The sequence below is a fragment of the Lonchura striata genome, chromosome 4, assembly GCF_050655825.1.
Source record: "Lonchura striata isolate lonStrDom1 chromosome 4, ASM5065582v1, whole genome shotgun sequence".
Taxonomy (NCBI): domain Eukaryota; kingdom Metazoa; phylum Chordata; class Aves; order Passeriformes; family Estrildidae; genus Lonchura; species Lonchura striata.
Genome location: NC_140706.1, coordinates 59,962,250 through 59,974,597, shown reverse-complemented (window position 1 = coordinate 59,974,597; position 12,348 = coordinate 59,962,250). Strand labels below are relative to the sequence as shown.

The 12,348-nt window shown below is 37.1% G+C and overlaps 1 long non-coding RNA gene across 1 annotated transcript in view; it reads left to right on the top strand.

The window, feature by feature from the left end:
• LOC146767651 (uncharacterized) overlaps positions 1–12,096 on the top strand; it is a 34,179-nt gene extending 22,083 nt beyond the window's left edge. Inside the window, exon 3 of the long non-coding RNA XR_014955198.1 lies at positions 9,341–12,096. This is a non-coding gene — a long non-coding RNA (uncharacterized LOC146767651). The remainder of the gene's footprint in view (positions 1–9,340) is intronic.
• Positions 12,097–12,348: the final 252 nt, after the last annotated feature.

Here is a 12,348-nt window from a genome sequence, read left to right as displayed (position 1 = left end):
AAATCTGGTTTTAGTCATCTTTCAATGACCAAAATTTACAAATAGATTAGTATTTATAGACAGTCTGTGATATAGTTACTATTTTGTGCGAAGTGGTGACTTTTATTTTTCTTAGAGTTGCAATTTACTATCATTGCAGTATGGGTACTTTCAGCTAGTACTGACATATTTGTCTGTATTGTAAATTATATGTAATACTGATTTTTGCAGCTGACGTTTTTGTAAGAGCATATATTTTGTGTTTACATTTGAGCTATAATCCTTTGACTAATGGGAATATGCTAGAAAAAGTGTGACAATTATAGCACAGCTGCTCAATTCTGTACAGTATGTTTAATTTACTAAAGAGGTGATCAATATACATCAAGAAAACCAAATTAAATGGATTTTCTCAGTACTTCTATTGCAGTGGTTAGAGGAGTTTAACAGATGCACTTATTATTTAGGAATGCTGTCTAGTATACTGAAGAGGTTATTGAGAGATGAACAGTTAAATTCTGAAGTACCTGAGTGACTTAAAAAAACTCCATGTGTAACCTTGGTTCTTTAGTGCAACAGAAAGACTTGGGAGTCTGGATTCTGTTGGTTTTTAAGGAGTCCTCTGGTCATAAATGCCCATGGGGTTTTTTTTAAATAGAGACTCTAAAGAAGAATTTACTAATGGCTTCCAGAAGAAGAAGATGACACTAAATTTCAGTTGTGATGGTTTTTTCCAGTTTAGAATTCTTCTGACACAGCTGTTCACAACTTACTGGGAAAGTTTTCTTGTCCTCTGGGTTAAGGAGTTGTCTTCTTCCAAATGTAGTTTTGATGAAAAGTCTTAACTCGAGTTGAAATAGCTCTTCAAATAGCCATACCCAAATCTGTGAAGTATTTTGGATGTGATTATCAAGGCCTTTCATTTGTCTATATTCAACAGAAAGCCAGTGAACAAAGAAGCATAGTCAGTGCGGTTTCAATTCTGTTTTTACTATGTTCTAGCACAGCAGTTTCAGTGACAATAGCTTAGATCAGTGCCTGAGAATTTTGCCCTCTTGCCATGCATTTTCTCTTCAGAGCAGTCCTTACCCTGAAGATCCTGTAACAAAAAAGAGGATCATATAATGCACAGAGGAGAAAATGGGGATCAAAGGATTTTCCAAAGACCATAAACAAGTGAGGGAAGATATTCTGTCCTTCACAGAGGTGGTTTTCCAACAGCAAAGTTTAAGTGCATCACTGAGCAGCCAACAGAGGAATTTCTAACACTGGACATTTTTCAACTACATCCATTTTTCAGACTAACACATGATGAAATCATTACTCCCTGTGGATCAATGGGTATACTGCCACTGATTTAAGTGGAACCAAGATTTCTATCTAGAAGTGTTAGTCTCATCCCAGCTTTAAAAACAGAAGTGTCTGCTTTAACAAAAAGTTGGGTTCCTTAATCAAAAATTCTTCTTTCCTTTCTGCACATTAGGACAACTGATTGATTTTTACAGAAGCGGTAACTGCAGCCAGCCAGTTGCACTGATAGGGAACTCAGGTTTTAATGGCCTGAAGCCTCTTGATAAACAAGCCTCAGTCAGAAAGCTGCAGAATCATGAAGGATCAGTGCAACTTTCCAGTAAGGTTATACTTTCACTTGTAGTTTATTTTCTGCTTGGTGGAACACAACAGTAAGTCTAGGGCAAGGTTGGAGTTTGTTGGTTTGTTTGGTTTTTTTAAGTAAAAAATATAACAAGTCAATAATATCGTGGAATGAGTAATGCTTTTCTTCAATACCTCTGTCAAATGAAATGAGTGATACTTTACTGGCAGTTTAGATGAGTAACTGCTAGGGCAGGATCTGTGTCCTGTGCTTTAAAAATAAACTTCTTTGCTCTGAGTCAACATCTGTTTTGCCTTGGCCTTCATTTAGCAGCAGGAGACCATTATCCTGTGATGACTTTCTATTCCACTGACATCTCATCTGGTGCACCGATATTCTTAGTATTTTACTCCCCTGCTGTGCCCCTTCCCCTCAGCCACACACACACAAACACTCTTTATCTCAAGCCTGTAGAATGCTGTGTTCTGCTGTTTCCATGAATAGGAGATTGCACATAATGTAATCAATCAGTTGCTTCTACCACTAAGGAGAAGTATGTCCTTCCAATTAACTTCTTACATCCCACTAACACAAGCAACAGTTTTGGATAGGTGCCTAAAATCAGGAACATTTATCTAACTGCCCTGACATTCAGAATCTAAAGTGGGGGACTAGACCATCCAAGAAGGCAGTCTTGCAAAAGTTCTGGGCTTTCAGATCTGGTCTGGTTATTGCAAGGGTTAAGAAAATGGAAAATAATTATGGAATAAACCAAATAAATTTTTACAAAGACTTTGCTTGTTTTGGTTTTGGGGCAAATATTTGCAATCAAACTAGTTTCCCCAGACTTACATGAGATAAATTATTATTCAGAGTCACTAAATCTTTTAAGTTTATTGTTTTGGGACAGTTAATTCCTAATGCTATGTCCTTTAGTGTAAGAGAATACATCAAAGAAGGAATTTCTTCACTTGATGCAGCAGGGGTTTTTCCTTCAGAAAGGGAAAGAGAAGAATATAAAATCAAAATGTAGCAATGCTTGTATTGGAGCACTCCAGAGGTCTATTTAACCCAACATGTCAACAAGAAGATGCTAGAGGTTGTGTGATTCTACAGCTTTCCTGCTTTTACAATGGTGCAAGGACTGGATGAACCCTGGGGGCAGGGCAGGGAGGGAAATTGCTGTTATGGTTTGCAGAGCTTCTGGAAGCACTCAGTGCCTAATGGGGTGAGAAGTTTCCTCCTCCTGTGTCTTTTCCCCTGTCTCCTAACAGTCATGCATGTCCACACATGCACTAATGTAATGGAGGACCATTATGTGATGGGACCAAGGGCATGCTTTTCTTTAAGTTGGTTTTTAGGATATAGCCAGAAAACCCTCAGGATGAGTCAGACAAATTCATCCTATTTCCCTGTATGTCCTTATGAAGTGCCTGCAGTGAGTACCAAAGCCAAAACCTATCCTTCAGTATTATTATTTTAAATCTAAGTAGGACTAAAAGAGGATGTGTTATATGATGGGTTTGCAGACGTGGTTTGAACCTGTCACCAGCAGCAAATTACATCTCTAACATTAAAATAATACCTCCTCAGTACTGTTTATTATACCTGAGTGCAAGCTGATTGTGATGGACCATGATTGTCAACTGATGCAAGGAAGCAAGACAAAGATGGCTTTGTCCAGTTTTCCTTTTTTCTGTGAGAAGTTTAAGTTAATGTGTCTGTATGTGGCCAACTGAAAACCTCCTCCATTTACTTTTCTAAATGTGAAATTATGATTTGTACATCTTCTTTTCTATCCTACAGTCTTAAAGGAATGACTGTGGGAACTTGGAAGATAAAGCTGCTATTGCTGCCTACTGCTTCAGATTATGTAGTGCACACTGCAGAACCGCTGTGTGTATTTTTCTTGTTCATGGGTTGTTTCACTGCCTCATACCTAAACAACTAGAATGAACTGGCATTCAGGGTTAGTAACTTATTCTAGGTGAAGTTAACTTAAAGACTTTACAGTAATTTGGACTAGTTTCCTTTGAAATGTTTTTTTCCTAGTTCAGATTTTTGACTGTATTGTAGATTCCTTCTTTTCATCTATTGCCAATTGTATTTTATGCTTTTGCAAAGGCAATTAAGATGGGAAAGGGGGAAAAAAGTACAGACTTTAGTACAGACTTTCTCACAATATGTCCTGGATTTGTTTGAAGTGTTTTCAGAAATGGGATTTTCATCTTGCACTTGAGTAACTTGTAGTTCAGGATGTTTGCAGTCATGCCATGGTGCGTATCCTCCCACATTAAGTGACCATATCAGGAGGAAGATCATCCTATATTATCCCCTTTTATGCTCTGCCTTGGAGTAGGTGTACATGGTATCTCTTGAGATACAGGAAAGACTGTTGAAAAGTGCTGATTTGTGTTTGAAGACAACCAAGACAATTGAATCAAAGATCATGTTAGAACTCCATGTGGAATGCCCTAATTTTTGAATAATTTAGAGAACATCCCAATCAAAGTATTATTTCTGTTAGTTCTCACTTTTTCACCATGATTAGAAAACAGTAATATGACAGTGGGAAAAAGGTACTCAAATTTTGGACTATTTCCATATTGTCTTGCAGTTCATTGCCATGTTGAAGAAGACATTTTCTGAGCTTAACCTACATGTTTCAGAGAGGTGAGCTCCTTGAATTCATCTTGGGATGAGGTTCTAATACTTAGTGCTCAGTCATCTGATTCATAGGGCTCCTAGCTTTGGACCTCTACAGAAGTTTTTCCATGCAAGTACAGTTTCAAATATTGGTAAACTACATGTGGCAAGTATTTGATTCAGGATACAGCAAAAAAATTGCACAGGAGTAGATCTAATTTGTTTGAGAAGCAACTTTCTACCCTCAAATATTCATATGTTAGCATATTTCATTAAATACATGAGTTTATACTGTTCTTACAAAAAGGTAAGGTTGAATATAATTTTTGATATATTCATTATCCACAGACTTGTCTAATCTTTCCCTTTCTTGAATTCTCTGAGAATGTAATTATTTCTAATTAAATAGTGTTGCTTTTTAAGGAGGAGAACATCTTTAAAAGCTCCAGCAAGCTCTTTTTCTTTAAACTTGGAATGGGACAATTGGTAGAAAATGTTAAAAATGCCGAATCTGTGAATCCTTAAATTTAAAATATGTCTGCATAGAAAAGGTAAGGACCACACAGTTCAGGGGATCAGGCTTGTAAGGTTCAGGGCCCCATAGCCGTAGGATGCCTTGTCAGATGTTCAATACCTCTGTTAATGACCTCTGTTTGACCTTGATTTTGGGAATGAGAAAAACTTTGGCAAGATAATAAAGCATTGGATACCCATGAGTGTTCTTTGAGTGCTCCAATAAGGCTACATTGCTTTCCCAACAGGTAGTAAGCCTGCAAGTGTGGAAGGTGAAAAAGTCATCAATATTCACAGACTTGTAGTCTTTCCTGACATGCTTTATAAACATAGTTATTGCATCTTATCCATTATATAACTGTAACTTCCATTCACAGACTTTAAAGGTATTATTGTGTGTTTAATTCTATGTAATAGTTTCAAAAATATTAATGGAGAAATTTTCTTCTCTCTGCAAATGCAAGTAATTTTCATTATTTAGAGTGTGAATGGTGAGGTAAACCAAATACCACCTAAAGCACTTTGTGGTTTTATTCAAATGGCTGTTTGTAAATACTTCTTGCAAAGGGTTTCTTTACCCTGTATTTGCTCAGCATTAGTCCTTGAAAAAAAAATCTTGCGTGATCAATGAAGACATTCAGTAGAAAATTGATCTGCTGAAGTACTTCTCTCAGAATGAAATTTGTTTATATGACATGCTTCTTTAAACTCTTTTTTTCTTAAAATCTTGCAAACCTCATATGCAACCTATTCGTACAGCTTCTCTGCTATCTTCCACGCTTTTATTTATCTGCCTAGTTCCCTTTCTCTGCCCATTTTTGCCTTCATGTTTTTTTTCCATGCTGCTGGTTGAACACAGGGTATCAGCTAATTCAGTTGCTATGCCTTAGCTCAGTTGACTACGTAACATGCATCAAAAAACGTATTTTCCCAATATTTTCCAGTGTAGATTCTTTTCCAATGTTGACAGTATGCTAAAGGATGTGTGTAAGCAACAGCTCTGTTGGGACATTTAATGGCCTGTCTGGCTACAGCTCTGTCACACACACAGACACACTCACACACGGCCAGCAATCACTCACAGAAGTTTTAGTCTTCTTCAGCAGTCGTCCTTTGATGGGTCTGGAATGCAAAGGATTCATTTCTAGTCCACACAAGATATATTGCAGAGTATATAGATGTACGGAAATCGGAGCTTAGCTGTTTTTTGGGACTGCCAAAGTTTCACTGTAAACACAACTTCAAACAGAGCTGCTTTCTCTAGACTTAGGTTTATTCTGAAATTCGCAGCTTGTTTTCATTGTGAGTGTGCTTGTGGGAAAAGTCTGTTATACTGTAGATAATTTGCACGGCTGCCCAGAAATCACTGCTGTACAGCTTGGTACAAGAAGGCTGTTTGGGCAACACAGGCTGTTCTCTCTGGATTTTATTTGAATATGTTGGCACTGGAATGGAGCCTGGAAGGTAAACTTGATGGTTGGTGTTATAAAGGCCTGTTCCTGCATTTGCTGAGGTTGCAGCTGAGTAACTGTAGTAGTCTATAAACTATTGAAACTTTCAGCAGTTCCAGCTCCTGGACCCCTGAGTTTGCTACCCTAAAAGTTCTTCCCAGTGTAGGAAGAGCAGCATTCTTCTGGAGCCTGAGCTGCCATGTTAGCTTAAAGCCACCCAGATTTGTGGGAGTCTTGCCTCTGCCCCTCAGCGTCACGAATCTTTGCTCAGAATGCCTTTCTCTGACCTAAATGTCTCTCTTGTTTGTCACACTGTGTTTTTAATTGAGACTCAGGTAAAACAGTCAGCAGCTTGAATTATTTGACTTTTTTGCAGAAAGGGTAAGCCCAGACAGCAGGCTGAAGATAGTTTTGGATTGATATGCCAAATACACCTGTATTCCAGGGAGCTCAGAATCTTCTTATTGATCAACAACCATCATTAATCTTGATAGAACCTCTAATGGACATAATAATACTTGAATTTTGTCCAATCCTATTATTCAGATAGCTGCCTACTGTCAGACAGTACTGTGTTATCCTAGAATTAACAGATAAATCTTCTCCATGCGCTAATGCCTAAGTAGCTGGAGTTTTAACCGAACAGTTAATGTGAAAAGTCTTGTGATGTTAATTGGGGCAGAAAATGAAATATTTCTACTTGGTAGAAAAGAACAAATATCCCAATTTAAGATGTGGACAAATTTCTGAACTTGCCAGCATCTTAAAAGGAAATGCATATGGTCATCTTTACTGTTGTATCTAAGCTTGCACTGTGCAAGTTGTCAAAACTGTTTTTCTCAGCATAGTTTTTAAAGGGGGGGAAATTATAATTACCAAGAAAGATTTTGCCTCACACTGTATTAATTTATCTGAGCAGCTTACACATGCATTGGATGATCTGCTGTTCTTTTAAAAAGAATCTGTGGTTCTAAAAATGATCCTTCTTGCTCAACCATGGATTTGAATTCCTTGCCCAAATATGCATGTGAATGTCAGAACCTAAAGTGCACTCATGTAGCATGTAATTTTCTGTTGATGAGCAGTGACAACTCCACAGTCAAAATCCATATATGCAATTTTTTTTACTATACACTTTTAATGTACATTTGTAAAGATTTTTAAACTGAATTCTTTTTAATGAAACAAGAAAACATTTTGCTTTTAAGCTAAGTAATCTTCAGAACTGGAGGTGCTGATAGAGCAATTATGTTTATTCTTCCAGTTTCACAATTTCTGTCTCATAAACATTGTTTTGCATTATTGGGCTCCACATTTCCCCTTCTCATCTGATGTTTTACAAATATTTTTCTAATTGCTTGAGACAGTGTGGTCCAATAAAATTACATCGACTTTCTGCTGAACTTGTTTGTCTGATCTGCTGCCAAAAGTAGTAGGCAGCTAGGCAGAACACTTGGTCTCACTTTCTGTCACTCCCCTCCTCTAAGGCAATGCTTTCAGTCAGCCCTCTACCCTTAAAAGAACATGCATGTGAAGACTTAGGGTTGTGAACTATGCATTTTACACTTCTAAGCCATTCAAATGCTTCAGCAGGGCACTACATCCTAGCAGATTTTTGGGACTGAAACAGAATCTCTTTCTCTCTCTGTAGATTGTTATGTGATGAAGTTAATAGAGATAAATCATACATTATTATATTTTAAAGCAGAAGTACTTGTTTTGGCTCTGTGCCCATTTATGCTCCATCATAGCAGCTATCTCAGCCTCTATTCAGTATTTCTTCATCTGATAAAGGACAAATTACAGCTTGAAATGTCCAGAAAGTGAGGTATTGTACTGCCTTATCACCCTAAGAGCCCAAATAAAGAAGGTACAATGGGATATAACAGCTGACATACATAGCTGTAAAGCATTCTATATTTTTACAGTGACAGGGATAGTCAGAGGAGAAGTGCAATCCTGTGGTTCTGAGTGTCTGAAAAAGCTAACAGAACAATGAACTATTATTATTGTATCTTGATAACTGAGTGCCTTACAATGAGGGATGAATTATAACTAGCTGTGAACTGAAAATAGACCCTTCCCTTTCGTTGTCATGAACATGTTGCTGTTTATGATCAGTTTGGCAGTCACTTTCTTCATGACATTACAACTCTTCTGTTTCATTTTTTTTACTCTCATATAATGAGATGTGTCTGTAATTTCTTTCTTTACAGTACATATCAACGGATATATCAGTATAAATCAACAGCATAAATCAACAGATTTGTTGGGTTTTCTTTTCAAAGGACAATATTCACATCAAACACTTCATTCCAGGTGCATTTTTGAGCGGTTGCTTACCTTGTGCCACATTTTGTGTGACAGAATATAATCAGGTCTGAGATGCCTTAAAATAACTGGCTGCTTTATATTTGGAATAACTTTTTAAAGTACCTTGAAGTAGAAAAACAAAGCAAATAGTGCTGGTTTGCCACAGTGGAACAGATATGGTATGTGATCAGTTAGCTGCAGCCCTCAGATAAACACAGACAGATGAGCTAGCAAGCATCAACAGAAACCACATTATTGTCCCACTTAGACTTCTGGCCTCATGTTTGTTAAGTGATCTCTAGAGTCTGAAAAGCAAACCAAAAATTTTCAAGTACAGAGAGCTGAATTTGACATTATTTGATATTAGGCATCTATGGTTCTTTTAATCTTTAGCATCAGTCATTTTTTAGTTGTCTTTCTCTCCACTTAGTTAATAAATACATCGGCCGTATAATGGATGGTATTTATCAGTGCAACCTCATTTAATTTTTTAAGAGCTGCATAAAGCATAAACATAATATCTCTGGCTTGAGCAAAATTACTTGACATTCTTAGTAACATAAGAATAGCTAATAGTAATTTCAGAGAGAGTTTGTTGAAGCCTCCAGATGTCAGGGGCATTGGAAGTGTAAAGTATTATTACAGATGTTTCTCATAATAATAATACATCTGATAGCAGGGCAGCAAAAGGAATTAAGGGCCAAGTACTTCAGTCATTAACTGAGCTGAACTCCCACTAAGGTCTATGTGAGTTTTGTTCAAATAAGGATTACAGAATTCAAATGTAAGTAATTATTTCCAACACGGAATGATTTACACTGCTTTTCCACCCTTGTCTTTCTAGAATCTTGAAAACAGAGTCAGAGTATATTGACTCACTGTACACAGAAGGAAAGCTTGCCAGTGTGGTGCTTGGTAGCACAAGGAAAGTTTGACTCAGCCACAGATACACAAAATCAAGCGGGGTGACTTATGTCTACAGAGCAACCAGAAGTGTGCCTGCGGCAGAGAGAGCCATACCCACAGCCCCACGGGGTTACAGAGCCCTGAGCTGCAGTCCTGGCTGCTGCCTTCGCAGTGCTGCTCACAAGGTGCCTGAGCTCAGCAGTGCCTATGGCACCACCGCCACACCTGTCCTTAGAGACACCCCAAAGAACTGATGGGGCAGGAACTGCCGTGCCGGCTGATGGAGGGATTTTCACTGAGAGCTTTCTTTTTAGGCTGCGAGCTCTAAGTTGTTTGTTTGGGTTTTTTAAAAACTGTTTATAAAATAAGTAGCTTTAAATAGCCTGTGTGCTTGTGGGAAACCGCCACCAATAAGTGCTTTGTTGCAAAGAGCAGGTAATGTAGCAGTGCTAAACACATTCAAATGCAGTTTGGTTCTACAGTATGGACAACTTTGACCTTGTTCAAATTATGTCCCTGAAATTCTGATAAAATGCAGATGGTTAGAATTGATCTGAAACTCTTAAAGTACGATTAGGTACATATTCACCGTAGAACTTGTGGGTGTGCCATCTTTCTTGAGCAATCAAATCCTGCAAAAGCCTGTTTTTTCTTCTACTGCACAAGTAGAAAGTTGTTGTGCATGTGGTACACAAGTCTTCTGAAGTTCTGGTGTGCAAGATGATAGGTGGAACATTGTTTTTGGCAACCCTCAACTTTTTGAAAGCCTCCATATTGCTCCACATCTGTGTCTGGGACACAAAATTGTAGTTGTTTAGTGCTGGTATATCTGTTTATACACATGGAGAACAAAAAGAGGACTGGCATAAACAAAATGTCATATACATTCAAATTTTGATTACAATAAAATAATCATTCTGACATCATCACAAAAACCGAGCGCCAAAAATAGTAATCTGCCAGCTCATGAAGGGCAAGCCTCAGATTTCTGTGGTTTGGTTCATTTAAGCACTAAGAAATTTAAGCATGTTCACAAAACTTCTCAGATTGAGGCTCTGTTCCTACTTCTTCACTGAGTGCTAGAGGCTTAAATCATCATGTTCCTTTCTGTCCCCCTGTAGCTCCAGCCCAGGTATCCTGTGTAGGATTCACCTTGGTTAACTGGACATCAGCAGTATTAGACCACTATAAGAACTAGTAATTAAACTTCCTAAAATCAGTAAAAAAAAATGGGGCATTTTGTAACCCTGATTCCTCAAGCCTGTGCAGTCTTGGAATGAGACGTCTCATGCCTTAATAGTACTGATTTTCTCCCCAGGCTTAGGAGGGATTCTTGAACTGTCTCACATGTGACAATCTCTAAGTCCCACTCATCTGCTGTCTGTCTTTTAATACTCTCAGATTCAGCAGCCCAATAGTTGACTTTCTCTCAATTTTGCCTTGAAATTATTATTGTTATGGTGGTGATGGTCGGCAACAGTTGAGCAATTTGATTTTTAACATTACTGCTGGAATATTTTTTTTTTCACTAATGTTCTAATAAATATGTAATGACATTTTGAATTTTTATTCTTTTCCACTCTAACTACTCCATGCCCTGTCATGTCATTCAGAGTAAAAAATAAATTGCCTAGCGTTGTGATATTGGGGTTTTGACAGATATATAAATAAATATATTGTTTTGTATATTCAGATATTTATTATATCAGATATTAATATGCTTTACTAGTTAAATAGATGAAGATTTTTGCCTGATCCACTAGAAGGCATTTTTTGCTAAAATAGTAGGATTTGTACTGTTTCTTTTTGGAGGAAATATGCCCAAAAGCAAGCCAGCAGAGACTCAAAAATTTACTGGAATGGTGATGTAAGTTGGGGGATTCTTAACGATCAAAACTTTGAAGTACGTTTAAGCAAGACTCAATTCCCCAATAATGTTATGATATAAGTCAGATGACAAAACCAAAGATATGTACTTGGTTGTTTCATGAGCAGTGCTGAAAGAAGCTGTCATTAGTTCAGGAATGGCAAAATTACCCAGAACACACAATCCAAGCAGAACTTGCCATGTCTTAATTACTTCATGGGTTTTGCTAAATTAACTCAACAATGTAAATGTGGAATGTGAAGCTAGAATATTGACAGCTGTGGTGTTTGATAATATTTGTGAAAAGAAAGCGCTGATATTTAGGGAAGATTTGATATGGGAGAGCAGAACTAGCACTCTTCACTGAAGAAACATCTGGAAATTTCATCGACTTTAATGAGAAATTCTGGCAACCCTAAAGAAACCACCAACCATAGGTATAATAGAAAACTCAGTGGAAATTTTGGTTCCTCAGCTTCTAGCAGGTGAAGGATCATAATTTGTCAGAGAACTATATGGAGTAAAAAATGAAGAATTCTAATTGTGGATCTTGAGTGATCTAACATATTTGCAGCATATGTTCATTTTACTAATTTTCAGATTATTTTCATGTTTCAAATGTTCATGCTGAGAGGTAGCTTGTGTCTTACTAAAAAAATATACTCATAAAATGAAAATTGCCAGCAAAGTGAAACTTCCTTGAAGGAAGATAGAGGACCATGTGTAGGAATTTGGATGACAGAGTCATTTACAGTCATTAAAAGAAAGAAATCATATTTTATCAAAACACTTTAAAACAGATTTTGTTAAAAACTGCACAATACACTAATTTCATTTAGATTTCCATATGTAGCATCTGTAAGGTAGGTAGTTTAGCTGGGTGCTAATGTTTCTTAAGTGAGAGCAATGCCCTCAGAATTATAATAATTATAATATTTAAGAATAAGTTAATTTTTTGAGAATTAATATTTTCTAAAGTAAAAATCGGCTTTTCAGTGAAATATGAAGAGTCTTACAAAGAGCTTTTCAGTTTTTAAGATTTTACCAATAATTTCAGGAGAACAGCTCATTCAGAAAAT